This window comes from Tursiops truncatus, chromosome 15, assembly GCF_011762595.2.
Source record: "Tursiops truncatus isolate mTurTru1 chromosome 15, mTurTru1.mat.Y, whole genome shotgun sequence".
In the NCBI taxonomy this organism is placed as follows: Eukaryota; Metazoa; Chordata; class Mammalia; order Artiodactyla; family Delphinidae; genus Tursiops; species Tursiops truncatus.
In genome coordinates, this window is record NC_047048.1 from 28,376,169 (window position 1) to 28,397,714 (window position 21,546).

A 21,546-nucleotide genomic window follows, 5' to 3' on the forward strand; every position below is an offset into this window, starting at 1 on the left:
GAAATGAAAATATACTCCCCCCAAAAGTGGTAAGGAGCTAGAAGATGGTACCCAGCTTTTCTGCTGACATCGCATACAGACCATTCCTTGGTATTGTTTTAAACACAACCATAAACTTTTTGTCTTGGCTTTTCCACCACTGAAATGGGGAAACATCCCCATGATATTTCTGAAATATCTTGTACTTCTGAAATGGAAGTTCTGTAAGAAAATATATTCAAAGCCCAGCAACTCCCGAACATAAGGATGATTGGTTTTCTGATCATCTTTTTCTCAAATATATAGGATTTAAATTTTTTAATCTATATTTCCAGTCTATGTGTATTCAAGTTTTTGTCAATAAAATTTCCTTTTCAGTAAAACATAGTAAACTGGCATTTATCCTATCTCTTTAATTTCCTAAATGATTTGTCGTGGCCCCAAACTGGAAACAACCTGATATAAGTAAGAAAATGGATAAACCAACAGTGATATATCCATACCTTGCAATATTTCTCAAAAAGGAACAAGCTGCAGATACTCAAAACAATACGGATGAATCTCAAAATAATCATCCTAAGTGAAAAAAACAAAACAGAAAAGATTACATATTTGATACTGTTTACATAAAACGCAAAGTGATTTTTAGAAACAGAAAGCAGATCTAGCTGTTGCTTGAATATAGGAGGGAGGGAGGCATGGATTACAAGGGGACATAAGGAAACTTTGGGGGGCAATGGATATGTCTATCTTACTTGTGCTGATGCTTTCACAGATATACACATATGTCAAAACTCATTGAACTTTACACTTTAAATTTGTGCTGTTTTTTAAACCTCATTTATACTTCCATGAAGCTGTGAATAAATAAGCACAGAGTAAATCAGTTTTTATTTTTTATTTTTAGCCGTACGCGGGCCTCTCACTGTTGTGGCCTCTCCCATTGCGGAGCACAGGCTCCGGACACGCAGGCCTAGCGGCCATGGCTCACGCGCCCAGCCGCCCCGCGGCATGCAGGATCCTCCCGGACCGGGGCACGAACCCGTGTCTCCTATATCGGCAGGCGGACGCCCAACCACTGCGCCACCAGGGAAGCCCAGAGTAAATGATTTTAAGCTGTGTTTCCCCAACCTTTGCTGATATGAAGAAGCCCCTGGTGCCGTGGAAAGTCCATGCTCCTTGTCCCACTGCCGGAACCTCCATGAAGCACCAGGTGAATTGTGCTTTCAACAAGGGTCCCGGGAATTCTCAGGCTCAGGGCAGCTGGGAAACCCTGGTACAAATTGGATGGCAGCTGAGAAGGAGGCTTCCCTCATCTTGACCAAACTATCATCAGGTGAAGCCGAATGAAACCACCACCATTAACAGCTCAGGGGACAAAACGACCGTTTCCTAGGCTTTATTCATGACACATTATCCTTAACCACCGTATAACAGGTGTTTGTCGCCAGTCTCTCCTTTAAGAAGTTTCTCAGTCCCCCAGCATCTTCTATCATTGGATGAATTGGGAGAACGCTAAGCTGATAGGTGAAAATGGCTCTCCGTAGAATCCGTGTTATTGCAATTATCCAGTCCAGATCCTGTCTCCTAGAGAAGAAACACAAAGAGCTGTGCTTAGCATTTCACCTTGAAGGGTGTTTGCTGGTTTCTGTCGTGAAAGAGCTGCATTTAATGCCAGGGAAAGCACGCTACAATTTTTTAAATATTTATATAGAAGTAGTGATGTGATTGGAAGTCATTAAGAATGCTCTTTTTCTTCTGACTAGGTAAGGTCAGGGATATCTTTTGAGATTCACAGAGCATTGCAATTCCTCAGATGTAGGTTTTCTGTCATGCCCTTTCTCAATTTTTCTAGTTTTTTCTTAATTTGTGGTATTCTTTGTATGTAATGGATTTTAACTCTGTCTTCTCCACGTTGAAAATAGATTCATCCCATCCTGTCACTTTAACTTCATCTCTAGTATTTTTTGTTTTTTTTTCTTTATGGCAGCTGTGCTAATTTTTTTCAGTAAAAACTCGAACGTTTTTCTTTATTTAGCAAGATTGAAATTACACAAAACATGCATTCAACCTAGGAATTGAAAAAAAAGCTTTTTAAACATTGGAAATGGAGGAGGAATTTAATATGGAAAGATCTAAAATTAACCAATTGGAAAGCAAACACTATGGTTAATGGATACAACTAAAAGCTGGTTTTTGGAAAAGGAAATTATTCTATTTGGAAATAGGTGAACACTGTCGAGTCAATGAAAAACTTAGTTATTATGAATAAGACAAGAAATATTGTACAAAAAATTATTAAAAAGATAATGAACAACTTCATACCTATATACTTGACATGTTAGCTTACATGAATAATTTTCTGGAAAACAGACGTTACCAAAATTAAATTTAGAAAGAACAGAAACTCCAAACAGCCCATTTTCTTCAAAGAATTTTAAAAGTTGGTCACACATTCACCTAGGGATGGCCTAAGGAGCTGATTCCTTTGAGGTGCTGGAAAGCTTTTCAATTATTTTACAAAGGTAGATTTACCCTAGTCTCAGCACCCATAAAAATTCCCACGACAAAACTGGGGCCTTGTTTAAGTTTAAAACATACATGTAAAAATTCCTAACAAGTAAATAAATTCCTACCTTTTAAAAAAAAAACTTAGTCATAATAGTTTTCATTCACAAAAGTTTAAATAATAAAAAGATTGCTTACCCACACTTTATTTAGATGCAACAAATTATTTGGTCATAACTGTGGTACATGTGTACATAATTATCATTATTATTATTTGAATGATTTGAAAGTTGTAGACTTCATAACATTTCACCCTTAAACACTTGAACTTACATCTTCTACATATAAGAGCATTCTCCTACAATAACTCACTTACGTGCAGGACAATTATTGAATAGTTTTAATATAATCAGGATGCCTATGAGGGTTTATTTCAGGAACAGAGGTGAATCCAAATTGGGAAAGTCATCAAATGTCATTGTACTAATAAAAAAAAAGCAGAAAGTCCCATTTATCAGCAAATGCTGAGAATGTATTTGAAAAAATTCCCTAGAAATTTTCATCACAGTTTGTCAAGGAAGAATAGAAATGTTCTCTAAATGTGCGAAAGAGAATCAAGAGCATGAGAAATGAACAGAGGGTTTCCGAGAAATGTAATATACACAGTTCTATGGTTTCCAGTGTTCTTATTCGCCACTGTGTTTGAGATCTTCAATTTCTTTGATCTCAAGAACCATAACATTTTTGGAGGACAACTCTGTCTTTCATTATATATTAAGTTGACTTCTAAAGTTCATCATAAATTAAATTGTTCACAATGGATGCTTTGACATATTATAAATGTTGATGTTTCAAAGTAACTGCTACACCACTTTCAAATGAATGCATTGAATTTTAATCTTTAACTCCATCAACTGTTTGAAATATACATGAACTGAGCTCTTCATCAACAATCTGAAACTTCACATCATTCCTTTTTCTTCAACTTGTTTTTTATTCCATGCACTCCCACCTAGAGCTGTGTCCTAATGTAATACGTTATGCCTTAAATCTTTTTTGATCAACATATCATAGTTCTCTGCAGTAAGAGTGTGTATGTAAGCCTAAATTTAAAATTTTTTTGACTGTAAGACTCTAGGTGTTAAGTTTCTTCTAAGTTACAAATACAATTAGTATACATGTGATCAAAACAATGTACTACAAATCGTGTTATTAATATGAAAAGGACACTTGGTAAGGGCTTCATTTTCAATGATGTAATAATATGTTCTTTCTTTTTTTTAATATTTATTTGTTTGTTTTTGGCTGCGTCAGATCTTCGTTGCGGCACGTGGGATTCCCTGTTGCAGCACACAGGCTTGTCTCTAGTTGTGGCCCGCGTGCTCAGTATGTGGTGTATGGACTTAGTTGCCCCGTGGCATGTGGGATCTTAGTTCCCTGACCAGGGATCAAACCCGCATCCCCTGCATTGGAAGGCGGATTCTTAACCACTGGACCACCAGGGAAGTCCCTAATATGTTCTTTCTTTAACATGTTCTTTCTTTTTTTCTTTTCCCTTTTTAAAATTCACGTTTATATAGAGAATTCTCACTGCTAGGATGAGACCAATTTCAGCATCATTACACTTCCTGCTTTTATTTTTTCACAGACAAATGAAAGAAACTTGTTCACACATATAGAGAGATGGGAAGGTATAGTGATGTCACTTGATATTTTGGACTCCTTCAAGGTTACATGCAGAAATCACAAAATGATCTTTTATCGAGTTGTTTTTCCTGAGCTGAAAACTTCATTGATTCCTCCAGTTTTTAACAGAAAAAAAAAAAAAGTGACTTCTGCTTGTAAAACTATTTGTTACCCAGTTATTAGTCATTTATTAAGATAGATGTCCACATTTTGAATTGTGCCTACATTTGGTGCCCTGCATATTTTTTTAATACCTACCCTGATGCAATGCACCACAGCAAGATAAATATGAGAGGGATGATTCTCCTCTGAAGAGGGAGAAGGGCACCTGCCAAAGGGATGCCCTGATTGCAGGCAGAGCAGCTATAGGAAGGACAACAGGGGACTGAGAATGTGGAGCTTGACGGAGCTTTCCAAACATGAATGGATGGTCTGTGTCCCTTGAGGGTACACGTGGGTTCATTTGAAGACCACTGTTCTAGACAATGTAATAAAATAGGAAAACAAAATAGTAAGATGGAAATAGTAAAAATGACGCCTATGACTGTATACCTGGAGAATCCAGGATTCAAGTGAAGAGTTTTAGAATTAGAGCAACAAATTTCAATGGCTGGTGATAAGCAATGGTATACAACTTCAGTAGTTTTCTTTTATGGCAGTAATTGCCAGTTAGAAATAGAACGGATAAGATTCTCGATCATTATATAAAGTTAATCACGTCATTTGATATAGTTATGTAGTTGTGTTATACACAGAAGCATAAATATTAAATAAGAAATGAGCATAAAACAGTAATGAGGACTAGAAAGATGAATTTAGTAGGGGCCCTTCCTGAAAAGGAAGACTTCTTATGCAACATAATATCTTTCTAAGAAATTGTTTCTGTCACAATTTCGGTTATAAGCCCTGACTTTTCTTCCTGTGCCAGGAGAAGTCTAACAGACAGGTTGTTGAGGAATACTTTCAACGAGATCACAAAATGGGATCTAAATCAGTACAATTTGGGACTGGCAAAAGACTAGATGTAAGAGGAAGACAGGGCGTCAAAACACATCTTGTAGTATAGAGTTATTTAATATGATAGGGTTAGCAGGATTTCAAAATAATGTGCAAGGATGAAATATTCCATAAATGGTAGAGGACTACTTGGCTATTCATTTAGGGGGGAATATAGAGTTCCTTTACATGCAAAAGTACAAAAATTGTCCATGGATTAAAATGAATACCATACTTATTAAAATGTAACGCTTTATAATCTTGAGGTTGGGTATGCCTCTTAAGTGTTTCTTGAAATGTAACAAAATGTGCCAGTACCAGGATTTGTTGATCAAGTGGACTATATACCTCAGAAACTAAAGATTAATAATAAGGGACTTCCCAGGTGGTCCAGCGGTTAAGACTTTGCCTTCCAATGCAGGGGTTGGGGTTCGATCCCTGGTCGGGGAGCTAAGATCCCACATGCCTCGTGGCCAAAAAACCAAAACATAAAACAGAAGCAATATTGTAACAAATTCATTAAAGACTTTAAAAATGGCCATCAAAAAAAATCTTTTAAAAATGATTAATAATAATAATATAATGATGGGGAGAAGTAAACCCCTTGATTCAGTTGAGATCGTGGCTCTTAACCACATCAGTTAGAAATCATGTCCATCATCAGGTGGGTCCTGCATGGTCCAGAGACAGCAAGTGGCCCATCTGTCTGTTAAAATGCCAATCAAGGCAAGAGTTACCTACTGACTCTTTCCTTAACTCTGCCCCTCCCAAGCGGCCCTTGGAAGCCTGGAGAACTCAAGACTCCTCTTCAATTCACTCAGGCAAGGACAAGAGCATCAGTGGGAAACACCTGGAAGCTTCCTTCAGTCTTGCAGGTTGAACATTGCACTCAGGTCCTCCTACTGGCAGAGGAGAGGAAAACACAGGTCCCTGTGCTGCAGGTCAAAATTCCCTTGTTATGTTTTGTCTGGAGTGCATGTCGCTTTTAGCACATATTCCATTCCATTCTATTCCATCTGTGTCTAAATTGAATAATGGGGCTCTTGCTTTGTGCTCCATTTCATCTGTATCTGATTAACAATCTCAGGTATACCGCCAAGTAATGTTGATATTCCCATAACATGCAACGTGTGTTCCGAGTCTTTACATACCTGCTAGCAAACCTCAGGACTACATAATATACCCAATTCACTAGTGGTCTCTCTGAAAAGGATCCAGAATTTTGTGATAAATAGCTTCATGAAGATATTGAAAGAAATATTTAAAATAAATAAGGATTAAATACCAATCATCCCTGATTTTCTAGCAACGTTCCTTGGAAGCCAACTCCCAGGTTGTCTTAATCACTAGCCCTTTGTATTATATCACCAGGACACTTTGACTTAGGATGAATGGAATTTGAAACTTCATCTAAAATAAAAGCAAAACCACACGGTCAACCTTTTGATTTATCTGAACTTAACTTTTTTCTTCCTCTAATCCCGACAGCTAAAACTCATCATGATCCCATCTTTTCAAGCTAATCGCCAGTGGACCTGGTTTCAAAGAATAACGCAAGAAGAGTTTTCACATAGATTCTGGATATGCTTCTATTTGTTCTGTGCTGCAACAATAATATTGTTACTCGGCAGTGTTTTGATCACTTTGTTCTCTGGCCATACCCCTTTCTCCCTTGTAAAGACAATGATTGTGACAGGCATTGTGTTTTTCTTCCTCACTGGACTGATGTACTTGCATGAAGCTAACAAGATATCAGCTTTCATACACGAAAAATTTTCAAGGAGTAGAAGTGCTCGGGATCCTTGTGAGGCTTTAGAAATGGAAGAACCAACAGTTATCACCTGATTGTAATATTATCTTAAACCTGGAAATCCTTGGGACTTGGGACAATTTAAAGATTTAAATAAAAATAAACTCTGGCTTTTAAAAAGCTTATTTGATTTTGGAATGTTTCTGTTCCCTATTACCTCTTTGAAATCTTCTTGCAGAAGCTCCTGTTCTTTCAAGGTTGCGCCAGATAAATGAACCAATTTTCTCTTCCCTGTTTCCGCAGCTCGCTTCCAACGATCACTGAAGATCCAGCTGCTGCCTCTTGCTCTGGCTTTCCACGAAACTCCTGCAGATTTTCATGTGCACACAGTTGACCCACCCAAGACCACAGGTGCCCAGCTCATGGCCCTCCTCACTTGCAATGCCCCGATCTTGTCCATGGTCCTGTCCTGTAACTTTTCATCACTGTTACCTGTGAGTCCCCAGAACATCCCTTCAGACATCCCTTTCTTGCACCCCACAGCCCCTATCATCTTTGGTCAATTTCCCTAGCATCCCTCACCTGACCATTCCCCAATGTGATGGTGTTGTCCACCCTTCTGATGCTGAGGTCTCCTTACTCTCCCACAGTGCCTCGACTTCTTGTCTCTGTTGGGCTTCCTCTTGGAATTATCTTTTCCTCCCCTTATAACTATACATGCCTGGTGACATGTGAACTTAATTGAACCAAGCTATCCCCCTGTGTCCATGAATCCAAGGAGGTAATCACTCAGTAAAGGTGACTGCTTCCTTTCAATCATGATCATTCACCAAAGGGGAATCACCACTGCTGTCCTGCTTTTCTTATGTGTCCCCAGTCCTACAGTTCAGGCGGGAGATCGCAAGAATCTTTCCTAAGTTAACTGGCCAAAGAAAAACTGTTCCTTCTCCCCTAACATGTAGGGATCCCATAATGAAAACAGTGGCTCAACCTACTCACCATGGAAATCCTGCCATTCAACAAGCCCCACTCAACAGCCCTGAAGTCCTCTCTCTGAAATGAGAAGGGAAAGCCCAGAAACTAGGACCGTTTGGGAATGCCTCTGCGATGACTTGCAAACTCAAAAGACTTTAGAAGGCACAGAGAGTGCGGGGAGCAGTAAACAGAAATATCTTTCAACTATGTAATTGACATTTTCAGACGCTTAGAACATACTGCATAATAGAAACAACGATAGGGTGCTATGAAGGATCCGTAAGAAAAAAGCAGGAGCTCTTGAATTAAAAATGAGAGCAGGGACTTCCCTGGCAGTCCAGTGGTTAAGACTTCGCCTTCCAATGGAGGGGGGGGGGGGGTGCGGGTTTGATCCCTGGTCAGGGAGCTAAGATCCCACATGCCTCGTGGCCAAAAAACCAAAACATAAAAAAACAGAAGCAATATTGTAATAAATTCAATAAAGACTTTAAAAATGGTCCACATCAAAAAAAATCTTAAAAAAATGAGAGCAGAACTTAAAAATCTAAAAAAGTTGTGTATGATAAATGTAAAGAGATATATTCAAGGACAACCATTTACAATGGGGGAAAACTGAAAACAATGTCCAACAATGGAGAATTGTTCAAAATCTTGATACAACAGAACTAGACAATGAAATATCTTACCATCCCTAACTGATGTGAAAAAGATAGAAACAAAAAAGGAAACCATCATTAATGGTGATTGTTTCTGGGAGATGGAATAACTAATGACCCTCTTTGTACTTGGATATTTTATTTTCCCAAATTTCCCAGGACTCTGCAATCAAAACAAAATGTTAAAAAATAAAATTTCTATTATATATATATATATCAGTATCCAGGTGACCTGGTTAAAGGATACAGGACATGGAAGTACATTTCCAAAAGGGAGAATTCCTGTGCTGTCCAGAAGCAGGGAGGGAGAGCCGGCTGTATGGATGCCAGCTGTTGTGACAATCTCTCATATTTGCTACATTTTTTTAAAACAGCTTTTTCCTTGAATTTTTCACCATTGAACTACCAATACGTCACCTAGATGTTTTTGAAGTGTCTTACACTTTTTTTTTTTTTTTTTGCGGTACGCGGGCCTCTCACTGCTGTGGCCTCTCCCGTTGCGGAGCACAGGCTCTGGACGCGCAGGCCCAGCGGCCATGGCTCACGGGCCCAGTCGCTCCGCGGCACGCAGGATCCTCCCGGACCGGGGCACGAACCCGTGTCCCCTGCATCGTCAGGCGGATTCTCAACCACTGCGCCACCAGGGAAGCCCTGAAGTGTCTTACACTTTTGAGATTGAAAATCTGTGAGAAACTAATATTCAAGTCCCCACCTCCCAAACATAAGGATGGTGCATTTTCTGACAGTCTTTTTCTCCATGTGCATAGGGTGTTTCTTTTCTCTTCTTTATTACCATCCGTCATATTCAACTTTTTCCTAGCGAAATTTTTCAAATGAAAAGGGAAAAGTCATTTCTCTTTCATTGTACCTCTTGAATTATCTAGAATTACTTTTAATAGTCTCAACTGGAGACAACCTAAATATTCATCTACAGAGGGAATGGATAAACAAACTATGATTTATGTTTTAAACATAAACTATGTTTATCATAGTTTGATAAACAAACTATGGACTACTATAGTAGTCCATATAGTGGACTACTACTCAACATGAAAACAATCTGTTGATACCCAGGACAACATGAATGAATCTCAAAATAATTATTCTGAGGGAGCAAGCCAGACAGAGAAGAGTACATGCTGGATGATGTTTATATTTTATATTTATATAAAATGAAAAATCATTTCTAATGACAGAAAGCAGATTGGTGGTTGTCTGCGAGTGGGAAGGAGGGAGGTACAAATTGCAAAGAAGCACAAGCCAACTTGGGGTGATGGGTATGTTTCTTTTATCTTAATTAAGCTGATGCTGTCATGGGTTCGTACATGCCGAAATTCAATGAACTGTACGCTTTAAATATGTGCTGCTTTTTGCACCTCATTTGTACGTTCATGAAGCTGTGAATAAAGAAGCATAGAGTGAATGATTTTAAGCCGTGTTTCCCCAACCTTGGCTGATATTAAGAAGCCCCTGGTGCCGTGGAAAGTCCACACACCTGGTTCTGCTGCTGAGTCCTCCATGGAGCACCAGATGAATTGTGCTTTCAACAAGGGTCCCGGGATTCTCAAGCTCAGGGCAATTGGGAAACCCTGGTATAAAGTGGGTGGTAGAAGAGAAGGAGATTTCCCTCATCTTGACCAAACCATTATCAGGTGAAGACAAATGAAACCACCACCATCAACAGACAGGGAAAAACAAACCTATGATTTCCTAGCGTTTCACACAAGTACATGATCCTTAACCACTATATAACAAGGGTTTGTTACCAGGTTCTCCTTTAAGGAACATTCTCAGCCCCCCCCCCCCCCCCCCCCCCCCCGCCCCAGCGTCTTACATCATTGGATGAATTGGGAGAAAGCTAAGCAGATGGGTGAAAAAGAATAGATTCTCTCCATAGAATTCGTGTTATTGCAATTATCCAATCAAGATGCTGTCACCCATAAAAGAAACACAAAGAGCTGTGCTTGGTGTTTCATCTTGAAAGGAGTTTGACTTTTTTGGTGGTTCAAGAGCTGTGTTTCATACCAGGTAAAGGAACCTACAATTTTTTGCATATAACTGTGTGGTGTGCTTGGAAATCATTGTAGGATGCTCTTTTTATCATTACTAGATGAGGTCAGGGATGTGTTTTTAGATTCATTGATCATTGCAGTTCCTCAGATGTGAGTTCCCTGTTACGTCCTTTGTCTGTTTTTCTTTTTCCTTAATTTGTTGCTGTTCTTTGTTTATGAAGGATATTAACTCTTTATCCTCTATGTGTGTAAAATATATTCTCTTAATTGGTCACTTACCATAACTTTGTGATGTCATGCCCACCAAGAGATTTTTTTTTCTTTTAAGGCATCTCTATTTCATTTTTTGAGTAAAGCATAAGTGCTTTCCTTACTTAGCAAGACTGAAAATATGCATTCAGTCTAAGAAACTAGAATAAATAAAATCAATGGAAATAAAGGAGGAAATTTAAAAGCCTAGATTAAAATCAAGTACAATACCACGCCTGATGGGTAAAACTAAAAGCTTGCTCTTGTAAATGGTGACAAATAGATCAACTCTGTCAAAACAATAAAAGAAAAAGTATTTGGTGAACAATACAAGAAATATAGTCAGGTAAAAAGAATTATAAAAAAAGGTAATGTACAACTTCATATCAAAATACCTGATAATTTAGGTTAAAGGGATGGTTTCCTTGAAAAGTTACCAAAATGGATTCAAGAAGCGACAGAAAGTTGCAGCAGACATATAAATCACTCTAGAAGATATGAGAAATGTATTCACACCACCACCTAAAGAGCCTGAGCGCCTATTGCTTTGCGCTCTAGAAGCTTTCCAAAGGCACCTTTTTCCAAAGGTAATGTTACCTCAGCCCCAGCACCCATAAAAATCTCCATGATGAAACTGGGGCATCGTCTAACTCAAAAACCTACATTGTAAAGTTCCTAACCTAGTGAGCAAATAAAATCTTACCTTTTAAAAACATTTAATCTCAATTTCCAAGTGTGTAAAATGTTAAAACACAATGAACACTCATCTACCCTCCTTAATATCAACAAATTAACATCTTGTTGTGTAAAATGTTAAAACACAATGAACACCCATCTACCTTCCTTAATATCAACAAATTAACATTTTGTTGTAACTTTGGTACATGTTCACATCATTTGTTGCTATTATTATTATTATTGCTATTATTATGGTTTGCCGAATCACTTGAGAATCAGTGGCAGACTTTACGAATTGCATGCCTAAATGCTTGAACCTGCCTCTCCTGTGAAGGCGGCATTCTCCTACGAAAACTGAAGACCACCTTGATTAATAAAATTACTTGTACCATTTAACAAAGATGGCCATGAGTATTTATTTCAAGAACACAAGGATAGGTCTAAATGAGGAAAATTGATAAACCTCATCATATTAATAAAGGAAAGCAGAAAGTTACATTTACCAACAAGTGCTGAAAATGCATTTGACAAAATTCCCTAGCAATTTCTTATGACAAATTCTCAAAGAAGAAAGGAGATGCTGATTCTAAAAAAGAGAATCTGCTAACAGCAAAGAATGTAAGAAATGGTGAAATAACCAAAGCATTTGCTCTAAAGGTAATCTATGAAGCGAAGCAGTTTTCAATTATATTCTCCTCGCGTTTGAGCTCTTCAATTTCTTTGATCTCATGCATCATAATATTTTTGGAGACAACTCCATAGTTACTTGTACATTAAGTTGCACTTCTAAAGGTTTCCATCACGTTAAGTAGTCACAAAGAATGCACTCTCTGGAATTTTGTAAATGCTGACCCTTCAAAATAACTGTTATACTGTAACTGAACGTCGGGTCCGGCTGATCGCTGCTTAAAAGCCGATAAAGAGGCAAGGTTGGTGGAAAGGAAAGCTTGCTTTATTTTGGATGTGGGCAACCTGTCCAAAGGCCGGCTCCCCCCTCCCCCCAACAGTCATGGGGCAAGAGCTTTTATAGGTGAATGGAGGGGGCTACATGCAGAAAGAGCACAGTCAGCTCTGACAGTCATCTTGAAATTGGTCATCGGTGGTCTGACCAGTGTCATCTTGATGGTTTTAAGTACAGTTAATCTTCAGTTCCAGGGTCGGTTTGTTTCCATTTCTTGAGGCCAGTTCTTGGAACTGCGGCAGCTTATGTCATGGCTACAGTCTGGCCATCACGTAATTAACTTCTTCCACCTGGTGGAGGTTTCAGTATCTATAAGACAGCTCACAGGATAAGGCTCAGAATATTATCTATAGCCCTCGAAGAGGAACTAAAGGTCCTTGACTATGCTTAATGACTAAACTATTATTATTTAGTCTTGTTGGACTATTTTCCTTTGTTTCTGCATTTTCTCACTTCTCTGATTAAACTTATTCTTTGTCTAAAGTTTTTCCACAGACAAAAGGCAGGCTGAGGATATGGGAGGGAAGGACCACAGGGTCCTGCTCCATTTGAATACTATTTTTATTTATTTATTTATTTAATTTACCACTTTAACCTTTTTAAAAATATTTATTTATTTATTTGGCTGCATCAGGTCTTAGTTGCAGCACGTGGGATCTTCATCATGGCATGTGGGATCTTTCGTTGCGGTGCTTGGGCTTCTCTCTAGCTGCAACTATGGGCTCCGTAGTTGCAGCACGCAGCCTCTCTAGTTGTGGCGTGGGTACAGCATGTGGGATCTTAGTTCCCCGACCAGGGATCGAACCCACGTCCCCTGCACTGGAAGGCAGATTCTAAACCAGTGGACCACCAGAGAAGTCCCCTTAATACTACTTTTAAATGTATATATAAATTTGAATCTTCACCATCATGCATTTGAAATACACATAAACAAATTCTTCTTTAACAGTCTGAAGTTTTTCTTCATTTCCTTTTCTTTAATCTGTTCTTCCATTCCATTCAATCTCTCCTGAAATGTATCTTAATGTTGTTTTCAAGTCCTTTTTGATCACCTATATCATTGTTCCCTACAACAAAGGTATATCCGTATAGATAAACTTGGATTTAAGGCAAATTCTTCTGACCATGATGTTCTAACAGTAAAACTTTTTCTGAACTAGTTTACAATTACGATTAGTATACATGTGATCAAAACAACATTGCTATGGTCTGAATGTGTCTCCCCCAAATTCATATGTTGAAATCCTACTCGCCCCCCAAGGTGATAGTATTAGGAGGTGGGGCTCTTGGTAGGTGATTAGGTCATAACGACTGAGATCTAATGAGTGGGATTAATGCTCTTAGAAAAGATCCCACAGGGACTTCCCTGGTGGCGCAGTGGTTAAGAATCTGCCTGCCAATGCAGGGGACACGGGTTCCAGCCCTGGTCTGGGAAGATCCCATATGCAGCAAAGCAGCTAAACCCGTGCATCACAACTACTGAGGCTGCGTGCCACAACTACTGAAACCCGCGCATCTAGAGCCCGTGCTCCGCAACAAGAGGAACCACTGCAATGAGAAGCCTGCGCACCGTAACGAAGAGTAGCCCCCGCTCGCCGCAACTAGAGAAAGCCCATGCACAGCAACGAAGACCCAACGCGGCCACAAATAAATAAATAAATAAATTTATTAAAAAAAAAAATCCCACAGGCCTCCCTCACCCCTTCCCCAAAGTGGTGATAAAAGGAAAAATCTGCAACCCAGGAGAAGGTTCTCACCGGTGTATGTTAGCACCCTGATCTCGGAGTTGCGGCCCCTAGACTGTGATCACTACATTTCTGCTGTTTATAAGCCATTTCTGTGGTATTTTGTTATAGCAGCTCCAATGGACTGAGAAAAACATATTATAAATTTGTTATTAAACATGCAGAGAAAACTTTTCAGGACTGCACCTCCAAAGAATATGTATACCTTTTGTTTTCTTTGCTTTTTTAAAAATAATTAATTAATTTATTTATTTATTGGCTGTGTTGGATCTTCATTGCTGCACGTGGGCTTTCTCTAGTTGCGGCGAGCGGGGGCTACTCTTCCTCACAGTGCGCGGGCTTCTTACTCCAGTGGCTTCTCTTGTTGCCAATCTTGGGCTCTAGGTGCGCAGGCTTCAGTAGTTGTGGCTCGTGGGCTCTAGAGCGCAGGCTTAGTAGTTGTGGCCCATGGGCTCAGCTGCTCCGCGGCATGTGGGATCTTCCCGGACCAGGGCTCGAACCCGTGTCCCCTGCATTGGCAGGCGGATTCTTAACCACTGAGCCACCATGGAAGTCCCATGGCTTGGTTTTTGGCTCTCTCTCTATCCAATGACCTTTTGGCTTGTCCAGACCTTATCACCCATAACACAGTGCCCTGAATTCTCACTTTTAGTCATTCCAATATCTTAGGTCCTTTGTACTATTGTTCCCACTGTTGAAATTCTTTTCTCATGAGACCTCCAACTCAAAAACTCCCAATTTTCTCACTTTCCATGAATCTTCTAGTGTCTTCATGTCCCCCCTCATCTAACTGAGACCCCATATCCCACCATCATCGCTCCCTTTCAAATACCCTCCAACTCTCCTTATCTCTCCCCCTCCACTTGCTTCCTAAAATATATGAAACTTGGTCAATATAAGAATTTATTTCTTAGGTGTCTGTACTGAGGCAGCTAAACATTATGCTTTAACTGACTCGTATTGATCTAAAATCAAGTTCATCCATGACAACTGGGCATCAGGCTTCTTGTCCATCCTTCTTACCAGCCCCCAACTTCTCATGGGAGATTGGGAGATTCCTTTCTAAGGAGACTTACCACCTTAAAAAGAAGAGACCTAGGCTCACTCAGTGAAAAGTTGGTTGGCCTCTTTATGCTTCTTCTGTAAAGTTCACCAGTTGACAAGGCTGTTCGCAGAGCTCCTGATTGGCTCTTCGATGCTTTATTCTTAATACAGGAAGCAAAGAATTACAGACATCTGAAGAAAGCCCTACTATGAACGAGCCACCCAAACAAGAAGAAAAAATGGAACTAGGAAAGAACAAAAACAATGCAGGATGCCTTCCAATTTCCAACAGAAAATAAATTCCTACCTCAAAAAGCTATACCCAGCAAAATTATCAATCAAATGTGAGGTTAGAAGAGAGATGTTTTCAGACATGCAAGGTCAGAAACACTGGCTTGACATGTACTCTTTCTCAAGAAACCTCACAGAAACAAGTCCTGAAACCAACAAATAAAAGCTTTTTATTGAGATAGGAGATGCAGGGAGATTACACACTCTGCCCAAGGTTTTTCAGCTCTCTTCAGTCAAAAAGTCAAACCTGAGCTTTCTGGTTCTCAGTCCAGTGCTTATTTCACTATCTCACATTTTTTGCAATATTTGACTCAATAAAATTGTGTGTTTTAGAATACAAGATTCTTTTTACGTTGTTACAATGCTAAAGTAGGATTTCCAGTTGGTCATTGCATTTAATATTATTTAAGCACCAAAATAAAATAATCTTATAGGCCTGTTGTGGTTTCTTTGACATGTCAATTGCTATTGTCACAAATGAGTCCATGTATAACTGGTGAAATCCGGTCAATGTCCGTCTCGGTTCTGATAGTATAATACACTAACCCTGGGAGAGGCTGGGGAAGAGCACACGGGACTTCCCTATACATTTCTTAGCAACCTCCTTTGAATCTATAATTATTTCAAAGTAATAAGTTAAAAAATTAAGTAATATTAAAACACAGACTATTGACATTTAAAAACCCAAGGTCAGGTTGTCTAATTTTACATTGGAAAGAAACTCCCGAAATGCTACTGTAATTATAAGAATTGGCCACAGGGTGTCACTAGTGGTCTGCCATAGCCCTCTGAAATTTTTTCCCCCCTCTCTCTATACAAGATGTTATTCAGGAAGAAAAGGACTTGCTTTTATTTTGTGTGTGTGGGGGGGGAGTTTACAATTTCTTTTTTTTGTTTTTTGTTTTTCCTTTTATTGAGATATAATTGGCATACAGTACTGTATAACTTTAATGTGTACAGTGTAATGATTTGGCTTACATACCTCATTAAACAGTTATCATAATAAGTTTAGTGAGAATCCATCACCTCATATACATACAAATTAAAGACATATAAAAAATTGTTTCCTCAGTGGTGAGAAATCTTAGGATTTACTTTCTTTCCAATATAACATACAGCAGTGTTAATTATATTTATCATGTTGTACATTAAGTCTCTGGTACTTATTATCCTATGACTTGACGTTTGTACCTTTTGACCACCTTCATCCAACTGGCCACTTAAAGAATAAAGAATATAAAACTGCCATATTCAAACATAGTTTTTTCTGACTGGGAGCACTGGGAAATCCCAATATCCCACTCTTTTTTAAGGTGAAAACACGGAAACCCCTAAGAAAAGGAATAGAGTTTAAAGAAAGCAAATGGGGCAGTCTCTAGAGGAATTTCACTTCTCAAAAGTGCGGTCCATGGACCAGTAGTGCTGGCATGGCCTAAGAATTTGTAAGATGTCCAAAAAAAAAAAAAAAAAAAAACCTCAGGCCCTACCCCAGGTGTACTGAATTAGATTCCTAACAAGCTCAAAGTGTCAATGATGCTGGTCCACCGACTACACTTTGGGTAGTAAAAATCTAGAAGGGACCAAAGAAAATAAATGGAGGCCTGGAAAATACCAGCTGCTGCCAATACAATAAAACCGTCCTGGGACTTCCCTGGTGGCGCAGTGGTTAAGAGTCTGCCTGCCAATGCAGGGGACACGGGTTTGAGCCCTGGTCCAGGAAGACTCCACATGCCGCAGAGCAACTAAGCCCGTGCGCCACAACTACTGAGCCTGCGCCCTAGAGCCCATGAGCCACAACTACTGAGCTCATGTGCCACAACTACTGAAGCCTGTGTGCCTAGAGCCCATGCTCTGCAACAAGAGAAGCCACCGCCATGAGAAGCCTGTGCACCACAACGAAGAGTAGCCCCTGCTCGCCGCAACTAGAGAAAGCCCATGAGCAGCAACGGAGACCCAACTCAGCCAAAAAAAAAAAAAAAGTCCTAATTTGGAGCTCACTAAATCAGAATTATAATGTTAACCTGGATTCGATTAAATATTACAAGTTGATGGTTCATGCAAAATGCTTAATTATACCCACAAAATATGTTTGCACATATATGTGTATACACATAAAATATGTAAATTATATTCCATGTTTATTATACGTCAAACTTTGGTCTGATCTTGCAAAAAAAAGTTTAGTGATAGCTCGTTTTAGAAACTTAGACCGAAACATCAATAATGGTTTAAACTAACCTGTTGATTTTTTAAATAAAATGATATATTCTATGATCATTTAAAGATTTTTTTTGATGTGGACCATTTTTAAAGTCTTTATTGAATTTGTTACACTATTGTTTCTGTTTTATGTTTTGGCTTTTTGGCTGTGAGGCATGTGGGATCTTAGTTCCCCAACCAGGGATCAAATCCACACCCCCTGCATTGGAAGGCGAAGTCTTAACCACTGGACCGCCAGGGAAGTCCTCTCTATGATCATTTAATAATTACTGAATTCCAAGAAGATACCTGGTGTCACCTTCTCTCTTTAGATTGGAGTTGCTGAAATGCCTAAAAGCAGGTAGTTTCAAATGTTACCAGGATGTTCTCAGAATATTCTGAAGTAAAGCTTTCAGGGTTTAATGGGGAAACATTTTACTTTTTTTTCCCTAGCACTTTTACTTTTTAATTTCTTGATATTGTGGTTGTTTAGATCCACCTTATTTTCTTCCTGCAGTTCGTGAATGCTGTTCACTTTTCCCATCTCCTTTCTCTTAACTTTTGCATTTGACCTATAATATTCTAGTATTCCTCTGGGGTCTTTTGCCTTCCAAAATGGATTTTTAGTATATGAATGGCTTTTATCTATACAGTTAACAGTTCCTCACTTTTTAAAAGCTATTTTACTTCACAGCCTTTTAGGAATTTACTTAATTGCTTTTATGAAGTAAATAATTTCCAGAGCTTCTACTTTGAAAAAAATTTTTTTTGGTAAAAAGCACATAACACAAAAATTTCCACCAGAATGGCTACTTTTGTTTATTAAACATGTTGAACTTTGTCACAGAATTGGCTTCTTTGAAGGACAGTTTGCTCCCAGTTTGCTCCCTGGCTGACCACTTCTTATTGTTGACTTTTCCTTCCTTGTCTTTGCATTTTGTTGCCTGACCTGTTCTCTGATCTTATCAGTTTGTGCTTTATTTCCTCCTGGGAGGATGACTTCTATCACAGGGACATCTCAGTCACGATGGATAGAATGTTATTTAATAATTGCTTGATTTTCATAACTAAATATAAAATGTTACAAAATACTAATTCAAAAAGATATATGCACCCTAACTCATAGTAGCGTTATTTACAATTGTCAAGGTATGGAAGCAACATAAGTGGCCATCAACAGATGAATGGATAAAGAAGATGTGGTATATACATATACAATGGAATACTACTTAGCTGTACAAAAGAATGTAATTTTGCCATTTGCAGCCACATGGATGAACTTGGAGGACATTATACTAAGTGAAATAAGTCAGACAGAGAAAGACAAATAGTTTATGATATCACTTATATGTGGAATCTAAAAAATACAACTAACTAGTGAATAAAACAAAAAAGAAGCAGACTCACAGAAACAGAGAACAAACAAGTGGGGAGGGCTTCCCTGGTGGTGCAGTGGTTGAGAGTCCGCCTGCCGATGCAGGGGACACGGGTTCGTGTCCCGGTCTGGGAAGATCCCACATGCCGCGGAGCTGCTGGGCCCGTGAGCCACGGCCGCTGAGCCTGCGCGTCCGGAGCCTGTGCTCCGCAACGGGAGAGGCCACAACAGTGAGAGGCCCACATACCGGAAAAAAAAAAAAAAAAAAAAAAAAAAAAACGAGTGGGGAGAGGGAATTGGTGAGGGGCAATATAGGAGTGGGGAGATAAAGGGTTATTATGGGATTATATGAAATCGTGTGTGAAACTTTTGAAAATTATAAAACATTATAGAATTTAAAGAATCATTCAATAAAATTTTTTTAATAGCTTAGAAAACTTAATGAAAAGTTATAGCCTTTTAATTGTAACAAAAACTCTATATAAAACCTTAGAGAAAAATATTAATGCCATATACACTTTAAAGGAACCCAAATGTAGGGCTTCCCTGGTGGCGCAGTGGTTGAGAGTCCGCCTGCCAATGCAGGCGACACGGGTTTGTGCCCCGAGCGGGGAAGATCCCACATGCTGCGGAGCGGCTGGGCCCGTGAGCCATGGCCGCTGAGCTTGCGCGTCCGGAGCCTGTGTTCCGCAACGGGAGAGACCACAACAGCGAGAGGCCCGCGTACCGCAAAAAAAAATAAAGGAACCCAAATAGATATATTTGAATAAATAGATATACTTTAATATTGAATAGAAATAGAAAATATTAGAATATATAAGTGTATGCATATGCAATTTAAAAAAATATATATAAAATGTTGCATGTATCCTTTTTGACTTGCATGTCTTCCAAGAGCCTTCATGCTCATGGAAATCTTTCAAGGTGGCCTTTTACTTTAATTTGTATTCTTTTTTGGCCGCGTGGCATGAGGGATCTTATTTCCCTGACCAGGGATCGAACCTGCACCTCCTGCAGTGGAACTGCAGCGTCTTAACCACCAGACCACCAGGAAAGTCCCTCAAGGTGGCCTTTTAAATTCCCCTTAGGATCTCTGTGTTTCAGAGCAGTGGGTGTCTAGGAGCATGTATTCATAACCAATGTCTTTCTATCTACCACCACCCATCTGATCTGCTGTACTTTGGATTAATTTCTTACTAGCAAACTGTCTTTTTTAGAGAGTATTTATGTAGCAGTGGGACAGGTTTCTCAGTAAATAGCTATACATCAATAAATACTAATGTAGTCAATTAAATATTTACTGAATATCTGTGTTCCGGTCTCTATGGGATATGATGTTGAGGAAAAAAGATACAGTCCCTACCCTATGGGGCTTACAGTCTAGTGAGGGAGACAAACATGAATCAAATAATATACAAACAAATGTAACCTTGCACTTGTATCCAGTTACAAGCGGAGGGAGGTACATGGTACGCTGAATGCCTCTGCTGGGCAGATTTGATCTATCTGGGAAAGTTAGGGAAGGTATCCCTGAGAAAGTGTCACATGGGGTGGAGGAGGCCATGAGTTCAGCTTCTGAGATGCTGTGTTGGAAATGCTTCTGAGATATCCAAGAAGAGATACTAAGTAGGCAGTTGGACTATATTTTGGGTATGGGTTCAGAGGACTGATCTGGGCTAGAGATGTAGTTGGAGAAGCCATCAGCACATAAATGACAGTGGAAGCCAGAGCCGTGAATGAGATTGCCTAGGAGAGTAGAGAATTGGAACAGACAAGACCTATATCAGTTTATTATCTTACTAGAAATAGAGTCCCTGTTTTGGACATAGGTACTATCCACTCATAACCTTCTTTAGGTACCAGCACTCTTCCTTGGAGGAACTATCCTTCTCCGTTTCTTGGTGGGGTTGACACCATCCCCAGTTCCAGGGGTGAGTATATGGTTGAAGCCCAAGTCATCGCTGTCTAACACAATTGTATACAATGTAAGTGTATAACAACACAATTGTATAACATCCCCCTGGTCTCAGTGATTGATTCCAGATGGTCGTATGACCCAGTTCTGGCCAATGAGAGTCAGGCCTTGGATATTTGCGGGACTTGTGGCGGTTGCTGAGAATATGCCCCATAAGCCTGGAACGCCCCCACAAGCGGAGGACCTGCCTGAGAATGAAAAGCAGAGTTGACAGATGGAGAAAGACTAGGTTTTCTTGACATCGAAGCTGGCTTTACCTGGATGATTAAGTTACATGTGCTTATAAATTTGTTTTCTGCCTTAATCTAGGGTAAGCAGGATTCACTAGTTAAAGATCACTGCTACTAAAAAATTCTTGACATACCCATTCATGAACTTCTTTAAAGAAAACACCAGTAAGGAATTTCCCGGCGGTCCAGTGGTTAGAACTCCAAGCTTCCACTGCCGGGGGCCCGGGTTCAATCCCT

The 21,546-nt window shown here is 39.4% G+C and overlaps 1 long non-coding RNA gene across 1 annotated transcript in view; it reads right to left on the reverse strand.

Moving 5' to 3' along the window:
* Positions 1-891: 891 nt before the first annotated feature.
* Positions 892-21,546, reverse strand: part of LOC141276489 (uncharacterized) — a 28,683-nt gene continuing 8,028 nt past the window's right edge. Inside the window, exon 3 of the long non-coding RNA XR_012326115.1 lies at positions 892-1,566. This is a non-coding gene — a long non-coding RNA (uncharacterized lncRNA). The remainder of the gene's footprint in view (positions 1,567-21,546) is intronic.